Source organism: Notolepis coatsorum (genome assembly GCF_963971535.1).
Source record: "Notolepis coatsorum genome assembly, chromosome: 17".
Lineage (NCBI taxonomy): Eukaryota > Metazoa > Chordata > Actinopteri > Aulopiformes > Paralepididae > Notolepis > Notolepis coatsorum.
In genome coordinates, this window is record NC_140181.1 from 27,082,213 (window position 1) to 27,093,179 (window position 10,967).

General features: G+C 40.7%; 1 protein-coding gene across 1 annotated transcript in view; it reads right to left on the reverse strand.

Annotated features, from left to right (window-relative positions):
* LOC311243985 (plexin-A4-like) overlaps positions 1-10,967 on the reverse strand; it is a gene marked incomplete at its 5' end in the record, with an annotated part of 191,190 nt that overhangs the window by 44,477 nt on the left and 135,746 nt on the right.

Below are 10,967 nucleotides of genomic sequence, written 5' to 3' on the forward strand. Positions count from 1 at the left end.
CGATCAGTGTTTCAGAGTGTAACGATCAGTGTTTCAGAGTGTAACTATCAGTGTTTAAGAGTGTAACGATCAGTGTTTCAGAGTGTAACGATCAGTGTTTAAGAGTGTAACGATCAGTGTTTAAGAGTGTAACGGTCAGTGTTTCAGAGTGTAACGATCAGTGTTTAAGAGTGTAACGATCAGTGTTTAAGAGTGTAACGATCAGTGTTTCAGAGTGTAACGATCAGTGTTTCAGAGTGTAACGATCAGTGTTTAAGAGTGTAACGATCAGTGTTTAAGAGTGTAACGATCAGTGTTTCAGAGTGTAACGATCAGTGTTTAAGAGTGTAACTATCAGTGTTTCAGAGTGTAACGATCAGTGTTTCAGAGTGTAACGATCAGTGTTTCAGAGTGTAACGATCAGTGTTTCAGAGTGTAACGATCAGTGTTTAAGAGTGTAACGATCAGTGTTTCAGAGTGTAACGATCAGTGTTTCAGAGTGTAACGATCAGTGTTTCAGAGTGTAACGATCAGTGTTTAAGAGTGTAACGATCAGTGTTTCAGAGTGTAACGATCAGTGTTTCAGAGTGTAACTATCAGTGTTTAAGAGTGTAACGATCAGTGTTTAAGAGTGTAACGATCAGTGTTTCAGAGTGTAACGATCAGTGTTTAAGAGTGTAACGATCAGTGTTTAAGAGTGTAACGGTCAGTGTTTCAGAGTGTAACGATCAGTGTTTAAGAGTGTAACGATCAGTGTTTCAGAGTGTAACGATCAGTGTTTAAGAGTGTAACGATCAGTGTTTCAGAGTGTAACGATCAGTGTTTAAGAGTGTAACGATCAGTGTTTAAGAGTGTAACGATCAGTGTTTCAGAGTGTAACGATCAGTGTTTCAGAGTGTAACGATCAGTGTTTAAGAGTGTAACGATCAGTGTTTAAGAGTGTAACGATCAGTGTTTAAGAGTGTAACGATCAGTGTTTAAGAGTGTAACGATCAGTGTTTCAGAGTGTAACGATCAGTGTTTCAGAGTGTAACGATCAGTGTTTAAGAGTGTAACGATCAGTGTTTCAGAGTGTAACGATCAGTGTTTAAGAGTGTAACGATCAGTGTTTCAGAGTGTAACGATCAGTGTTTCAGAGTGTAACGATCAGTGTTTAAGAGTGTAACGATCAGTGTTTCAGAGTGTAACTATCAGTGTTTAAGAGTGTAACGATCAGTGTTTCAGAGTGTAACGATCAGTGTTTCAGAGTGTAACGATCAGTGTTTCAGAGTGTAACGATCAGTGTTTCAGAGTGTAACGATCAGTGTTTAAGAGTGTAACGATCAGTGTTTAAGAGTGTAACGATCAGTGTTTCAGAGTGTAACGATCAGTGTTTAAGAGTGTAACGATCAGTGTTTAAGAGTGTAACAATCAGTGTTTAAGAGTGTAACGATCAGTGTTTCAGAGTGTAACGATCAGTGTTTCAGAGTGTAACGATCAGTGTTTCAGAGTGTAACGATCAGTGTTTCAGAGTGTAACGATCAGTGTTTAAGAGTGTAACTATCAGTGTTTAAGAGTGTAACGATCAGTGTTTAAGAGTGTAACGATCAGTGTTTCAGAGTGTAACGATCAGTGTTTAAGAGTGTAACGATCAGTGTTTCAGAGTGTAACGATCAGTGTTTAAGAGTGTAACGATCAGTGTTTCAGAGTGTAACGATCAGTGTTTAAGAGTGTAACGATCAGTGTTTAAGAGTGTAACGATCAGTGTTTCAGAGTGTAACGATCAGTGTTTAAGAGTGTAACGATCAGTGTTTCAGAGTGTAACGATCAGTGTTTAAGAGTGTAACGATCAGTGTTTCAGAGTGTAACGATCAGTGTTTAAGAGTGTAACGATCAGTGTTTCAGAGTGTAACGATCAGTGTTTAAGAGTGTAACGATCAGTGTTTCAGAGTGTAACGATCAGTGTTTAAGAGTGTAACGATCAGTGTTTAAGAGTGTAACGATCAGTGTTTCAGAGTGTAACGATCAGTGTTTAAGAGTGTAACGATCAGTGTTTCAGAGTGTAACGATCAGTGTTTAAGAGTGTAACGATCAGTGTTTCAGAGTGTAACGATCAGTGTTTCAGAGTGTAACGATCAGTGTTTAAGAGTGTAACGATCAGTGTTTAAGAGTGTAACGATCAGTGTTTCAGAGTGTAACGATCAGTGTTTCAGAGTGTAACGATCAGTGTTTAAGAGTGTAACGATCAGTGTTTAAGAGTGTAACTATCAGTGTTTAAGAGTGTAACGATCAGTGTTTAAGAGTGTAACGATCAGTGTTTAAGAGTGTAACGATCAGTGTTTCAGAGTGTAACGATCAGTGTTTAAGAGTGTAACTCCCGACGAGAGTATTATCATCTTCACTCTAAAAGCTAGACTGCAGGTTTTTACCAACTAAGCTGAATATTTCCATCTGGCTTCCTGACAGTCAGAGCCCTCACTGTATTCACCATGGCCGTGTGCAGATCACTGAAACCATGTCGCACATGCTAAATGGTTGCCATGCTTACAAAGGGCTTTAGATTTGTAGGCATGACAGAATTGAGCTATCTTTGGGTCCTCTACAACATCACTGTAATCACTGTACTGTTAGGCCCAGCATGTTTGGCCTGTGTGATAATGATTCAGAGGTGTTCTGTTACAACTCAGCCAACACCCCCCACGTGGTGGTGGTTAACCCTGCAAGACCCTGAGAGTAGTAGAGAGGTGTTTATCCTAGAGGTTGGCTGTACCTGCAACCACAGCCTCGAGGAAGCCTTTTTAACCAAGTTGCTGAAATATCAGCAGCTCAAGCTAAGATACAAAGTGTCAACTTTTAGTTAAAGTTTTTGGCAGCCTGGGTGATGTTCACAAGCTGGTGGTTAGTGGCCTTCAGATGGCCCACATCTCCAAGAGAAAGGCTAAACAGTTAGCTATAGGTATTGCTCTATATCTGCTATTATTGGTAGCCGCTCTATTGGGAGACGGCGTTGCTTTTTGTACCCATAGAGTAGATATAGTTTTACGTAAAAGCTATTGTATTCTGTTAACCTACATTTGAAACATCCTCTGTGTCAATATTGTAGGTGCTGCACAGTCACAAATGTAATTGGATGACTCCCAATGAGCTGATTGCACTGTTAGTGTTTATGTCCTTAATGTATACTTTGTATTTATGTGGACATAAATAAAGCATTTAAAATGTGTGTGTGTGTGTGTGTGTGTGTGTGTGTGTGTGTGTGTGTGTGTGTGTGTGTGTGTGTGTGTGTGTGTGTGTGTGTGTGTGTGTGTGTGTGTGTGTGTGTGTGTGTGTGTGTGTGTGTGTGTGTGTGTGTGTGTGTGTGTGTGTGGATCTATTACCATGATCAATCACCCACACATTACATCTCCACAGGCCTGATAGACATATAGCAGCAACTATGTGAACACGCGGAACAAGAACAAACACAGATGTACACCTCGGGCGTTTACCCAGATCACAATACAGGCACTTCTCCAAAGCACCGACATTGGAAACATCCAAGCAATACGAGCAGCTGAACAATAATGTACATTGGATCAATTTAGAACTGGTTGCAGACACACACACACACACAGAAATACACACACACACACACACACACACACACACACACACACACACACACACACACACACACACACACACACACACACACACACACACACACACACACACACACACACACACACACACACACACACACACACACACACACACACACACATACACACACACACACACACACACACACACACACACACACACACACACACACACACACACACACACACACACACACACACACACACACGACTAAGTAATCCAACAAAGTAATCGGCAACATTTAAAAGAATGTCTCCCTGAGGAACTGCAGTAATTACTGCAACTCAAACACATGTTTCTCCCACTAACTGTATTTCCATAAGCGCAGCGCGGCTCAGAGAACACACACAGAGAGACACACAGAGAGACACACAGAGAGACACTCAGAGAGACACTCACACAGAGAGACACAAAGAGAGACACACATAGAGACACACAGAGAGACACACAGAGAGAGACACACAGAGACACACACAGAGAGACACAGAGAGAGACACACAGAGAGAGACACACAGAGAGACACAGAGAGAGACACACAGAGAGACACAGAGAGACACATATAGACACAGAGAGAGGCACACAGAGAGAGACACACAGAGAGACACAGAGAGACACAGAGAGACACAGAGAGAGACACACAGAGAGAGACACACAGAGAGACACACACAGAGAGACACAGATAGACACGGATAGAGACACATAGAGACACACAGAGAGACACACACATAGAGACACAGAGAAACACGGAGAGAGACACACACATAGAGACACAGATAGACACGGAGAGAGAAACAGAGAGACACAGAAATACACACAGAGAGACACATAGAGACACACAGAGAGACACACACATAGAGACACAGAGAGACACGGAGAGAGACACATAGAGACACACATAGAGACACAGAGAGACACAGAGAGAGACACACACATAGAGACACAGAGAGACACGGAGAGAGACACACACATAGAGACACAGATAGACATGGAGAGAGACATGGAGAGACATGGAGAGAATGCTCACATCAAGGTATCATCCGATGGGGCTCCATAACAGATTCAAATCAGGTATGATTGCGAACTCTGAAGTTCCTTAATGTAAGTACTTTCTTCACAAAATACTCATCCTGTCGTGTGGAAAAAAAGCTACGTTTGTCCCTGAGTTTACAGTATCTTAGCGTTTTATAAAGCTTTTATCAATACTAATGACATTTGTAATATCAGTAGTTCGTAGATCAATTAGTGGTTAGTAGAGCTAGTAAAAAAAAAAAAAGCAACAACAGAATTATTTACATTACAGATTACATCACATTGTTTACGTTGACATACCTATAGCAGTGACTCTGTCATAGTCAATGATTTCTGCTGGGATCGAAGGTTCCTCAGATATCAACCTGTTCCTCTGGTCTGTGACACACTTTCAAGGCAAGCATCTATTCACACTTCTAATTATAGAAATAAGTAATTTATTGGTCTTAGCATGCAACGTCCAACATATGGGAAATATTTCGGACTTTTTGCAACCAGCACTTTGGCGACCCCTAGTGGCTCGGGTGTTCATATTTTGTAATACAATATATATATCGAATTAAAGCCCCATTTGTTGCCTGTGGATAGCCCTTTCAGGTGACAAGATCCATTGCGCGGTTCTCGAGTTACATGCCGGTATTTGAGGCTTGTGCAAAGTACACGGTATTGTGCAAAATACCACTCCCGACTCAGGCTGCAGTAGTTCCGTCAATCTAGATCCGATCTTGAAAATGATTGTGGATCGTTGTAGCCAATGAGTGTGGCTTACCAATGAAACACAACAAGGGGATGTATGAATCTAAAAAACTAAAAAAAACTAACGAGCGAAAACAGGAAGAGAAAAACAGCCGAATTAATTGAAGTCTATGAGAAAACTGAGTTTTTCTTTGTACACAGCTTACCAAAATCACTCCTAATAAATCATGAGGCTTCAGGCTATGGCTCCGTCTGGATTTGTAAGCCATACCACCTTCTGGGGAAATACTACATCTGGACTACTAACTACTACAGAAAAACGTATATAACGTTACTGTATGGATACGTATCTTGACATATCATGACTGGTTGAGCTGGATTACACTGAGAAAGTAACCTTTTACCAGTAATGCATTACACTGACAAAGTAACTGTTTACCAGTAGCTATAATGTATTACACTGACAAAGTAACCCTATCCTGGGTGTCGGTATGCCTCCATCTCTTCCTGCAAATAACCTAACACCACTAACTTTGTTGAAGGTGAAACAGCCTCATCTACTGCACAGAGTCCTGCCTCTCTCTGCCTCACAGGACCAGCCCCGCCCACTAGGCACCGCCCACTAGGCACCGCCCACTAGCTTTCATCTTGTTGACAGACGGCCGAGCCGACGGGGAAGTTTGAAGGCGGACGACAAAAATAACAAACACGTTGGTTGACAGCTGCCAACACACAGCTGAGAAACAGAGGGACACACACACACACACACACACACACACACACACACACACACACACACACACACACACACACACACACACACACACACACACACACACACACACACACACACACACACACACACCAACATACAAACACACACAGACCCACATACTCTCACACACACAGATATGCAAACAAACGAACACACACACAGACAAACGAACACACTCACACACACATAATAACAGGGATATAAACACACACATGCAAATAAGACAGCCATAGAGATACACTCACACTGTGTATACTGCAGGAACACACACACACACACACACACACACACACACACACACACACACACACACACACACACACACACACACACACACACACACACACACACACACACACACACACACACACACACACACACACACACACACACACACACACACACACACACACACACACACACACACACACACACACACACACACACACACACACACACATAAACATGTAGTGCAGGCCCATTGGGGTGCCCTGTATGTAGGTCACTGTATGTGGGGAATAGACGTCTACAGCTGGGGTCTCCTCTGGAGCGCACTCCAGAGTACACACACACACACACACACACACACCCACACACACACACACACACACACACACACACACACACACACACACACACACACACACACACACACACACACACACACACACACACACACACACACACACACACACACACACACACACACACACACACACACACAGGCACGCATGCACTCACACATGCATGTGTGCACACACATACACACACACAAACGTACATAAACATATTATGCTCTGACGGACACACACATAAAGATACACCTGTACGCAGTAACACTTCAATTATAAGCAGAGTCCCCAGTCCCTTTTACTGGCTGGGTGTGGCTACACGTTTTGACAAATAAAGGCCTGTCTCAATTAGAAGCTGGGTCTACATTACACTGTTGCCACTGACACTGTGAAGCAATTTCTATATTTGTGTACTGATCACCATGATGGCACAGAGAAAAAGGTTATGACCTGTATTCTGGGTGCTGTCCAGTGCTGACAAACTCAGCACTGCTCAGACTCAGAGCATACTGTATGAGCTGATGAATGTGTGTGGGCTGGGAGCTGTCCAGTGCTGATCTGGACAGGGAGCTGAAAGCAAAGTCTCATTACATTCGTTACATTCACTAGCACTGTGTCTCGAAATTAATGATTCGTAATTGATGTGTTATTCTATAATAGCCTATTTTTTTTTTGTTTTTAAGTAATATACCAGTTTAGATAAACAATTTGACAGTATTTCCCATCTTTGCTGAGCAAGAGTTTTGTGCTAAAGGAATTATCTGTCCCAGATATAGTTCAGTGATTGAAGCAAATAAAAGCCTGGGCTATTAATTGAAGTTTTACGGTACGCAAGCAGGCAGGAAGACAAACAAACATGCACACACACACGCACACGTACTGTACACACACACGTACACGTACATGCACTTTTAAGAAATAGGAAGAGACAGCTCTATTTTTTGCATCTCCACTGTCGTGCAGAGGCCTAACCCCATACCACCCAAAAAAAACACAGATATGATGTGATAAGACAGGTGACATCCAACATGACATTTAACTTTAAAAAGAAAATAATAGAGAGAATAAGAGAGGGATGAGGGGAGAAAGAAAAGTTGGCTGGTGCCTGCGAGAGCTTCTCTGTCAGGGGTGTTCTGCTGTACTGGCTGTAGCTAGTGGGGAGAAAATGTCCAAAATAAAACACACAGATATAAATCATGCAGAAGACTATCACGTTCCAAGAAAACGTCATTATTACCTCTTAGTTTTAGGCCACCCGGAGATGTGTGTGTAATAGTGTAATATTAAATGTCCACATAGGGAAATGGGAAAATCTCCTGCAGCTGAATTGGGGAACTGCCTGCCATAGTGGAAGACTGAAGGAGCTCGCCTGAAAATGGATCAAACATAACTTTTCACAATAGTTTGGATGTTCAGTGGCGGCCGGGGGTTGGAAAGTGATTGCTTGACTTAACTTGATGCACTAATACAAAACAAACGTTTCAAACGATGTAAGCGGTCTGCCGACGGGCCGTTTTTATACAAGTCAAATACAATAGCGATCAATAGGAATGGTGTCTTGTGTGGGTGCGGCCGCGGAAAAAAGCCACACTAATCAAATTTGCCGGTCTGATGTATATCTCAATCATTTTTGTCAAACGACCCTGGATAATGATCTACATTAATTAAACTGTTCAGTAAAACCAATGGATCGGACACTGAATAGTGGATGTGATGAATGTGCTGTCAGAGGCCTTCTACAGTCAGCTAGCAGGGAGGACATGTCACAGAGATATGTGATAAGAACCACTGTAGGGATATCGGTGATGTGTGAGGAGGGAGGTGTGGGAGTGCTAGTGGGGGACAAAAACAAACATCTGACATAGCTTTAGATTGACACATTGTGAATCAGTCTGACCTTGTCAATATGATATAAAGTATTAGAACAGAATATTATTGTATTACTATTCCCCTTTGTTTTGGCTGGAAATAAACAGCACTGTGTGGGTTTAAGGCACCCTACCACATTGTCTATGGTATGAATCATTTTGGATTGGGCTTAAAAAGAAACGAAATAAAGTTAATCTAGATCAAGTTAAATCAACTCAAGTTCATCGTCCTGTAGGGTCAGGCCATTCACACAGCAGCAGCAGGGTTGCAGGGATGAAAACCATTACTCTCCAACACCACATTCATAATATACTTGTGACGAGGGTGGCCATACCTTGAGCACTGAAAGGCTTTAAAACACAATGAGAAGCATTCCTACAAAAAATGCCATAAAAAGCAAGTTACAAACACATCTTTTGGCAGGTACTATCACCATGAATACACCTGGTTTTAAATCAAGGCTTGATTGATCAACTAATCAAAACCTTTTTATTCTTATGTTTTTATTTTATTCATTTTAATGTTTTCATGTTTTAAACCTTTTATTTTATTTTAATTTTTATTCTCCTTCTGCTGTGAAGCACCTTGCAATATCACTGAGTTTAAAGTGTGCTATATGTGCTAGACTGTCAGGCTTTAAAACTGTGTAGGACCCAGGCCTAGAACTGCACCCTGAGAGAGGGAACTGCGCCCTGAGAGGGAGGTTTGCCCTGGGTGGGAGGTTCAAAGGGTCAAAGGGTCAAACTGGGTATAAAACAGGAGGGAAGACTGTCAAGTTTTAAACTGTGGATACCAAACAGAGAAGGTAAAGACGACTTTGAACTGTTGAACAGTAATCCAGAACTATTTTATTGAACTGTAAAATATATATATATTTTTATCTATTCTATTCTACAATTTTATTGCACTGCACTATTGCACTATTTTACTCTGTCTATGTTATCTTACTCTTTTTATTACTGTCTATTTAAAACTGAATCAAACCATAAACAAGGTGGCCTGTTGGGATGTTAGATCCTAATGTGAAAAACTGTGATTTTATATGTCTGCACTTTATGTGCTCATTTTATGCATTTTATGTATTTTTTCTGTTGTGAAGCACTTTGAGCTGCAGTTTCTGTATGAAAGGTGCTATACAAATAAAGTGTATTATTATTATTATTATTATTATTATTATTATTATTATTATTATTATTATTATTATTATTATTATTATTATTATTATTATTATTATTATTATTATTATTATTATTATTATTATTATTATTATTATTATTATTATTATTATTATTATTATTATTATTATTATTATTATAATAAGAGCAGTTGCATTAATTAACTCCTGACAAACAGCTACTGTTTTAAGGTTAAAATTTTATGTAGCACTGAATTATTGTGACATACAGTACTGTATGAATAATGAAATGAGCCAAACCAGACATAGCCTACAAACTTAGACTAGTAGAGGGTGACTAGTAGTTTAGCAGTCATTTCAGTCTAGTACTGTGGTTTAGCTGTCTAAGGCCATGTTTAGACAGAGAGAGTCTGAACAGAAACCGCAGAAGTCGTCTTGCGGTCTCACTTTTAATGTTGCGTTTCGATTTTATCAAATTTGGAGCTATACTAAATAAGACTTCAGGCTATGGAACTGGTGTGTTTTCCAGCTACTACCTCTACGCTGGAACTTAAAAACAGGAATCTGGCAACCACTAAAGATAAATGTGAATACACACTACTTTTACTTCAGCGTGTTCAAACCTCTGTTACTCTATTTCATTAGCACTAAAAGTGATTATTATTTTTTTATTTAGTAACTTCAGAATGTTACCTTTCAAAAGAGACCAGGCTCATGCATGTGCTATTATACATTTACATTTAGTCATTTAGCTGACGCTTTTATCCAAAGCAACTTACAAGTTCTGTACGACAAGTCATCAGGAAGGGCATGAATGTTCATCAAAGTGTTGAGTGCTACAGTGTAGGTTAGTTTATTAGGACAAGTGCACAGTGATGTACCTGAACGCGTTCGTATTTTGGGCGAATGTGAACTGAACGTACTGTATTTCCGCTAAATTAATGTAAGTGAGAACGCGTTCATTCTCAGCGCTGTATAACGGCATTCAAAAGTGCGTTCATTCTCAGCACTCTATTATAACGGCGTTCAAAGGTGTGCCAGATTTCATATGCCTTTCAGCCGAAAACCCAGTTAAAACACACCGTAAACAGGCTTCAAAATAATGCGGAAAACCACCCAATCTGGCAACGCGCCTGTCACCCCCTCGGCAAGCATTAGTATCATGGACGAAGCCGAGAGCTGCAGCAGCACTCGCTCAGAGTCAGACTCTGAAAAAATAACTATAAACTATAAATTAGTACATTTTTGAAACAATGAACTTTAGTTAACATTTTTGAATTGTGAACTGTGA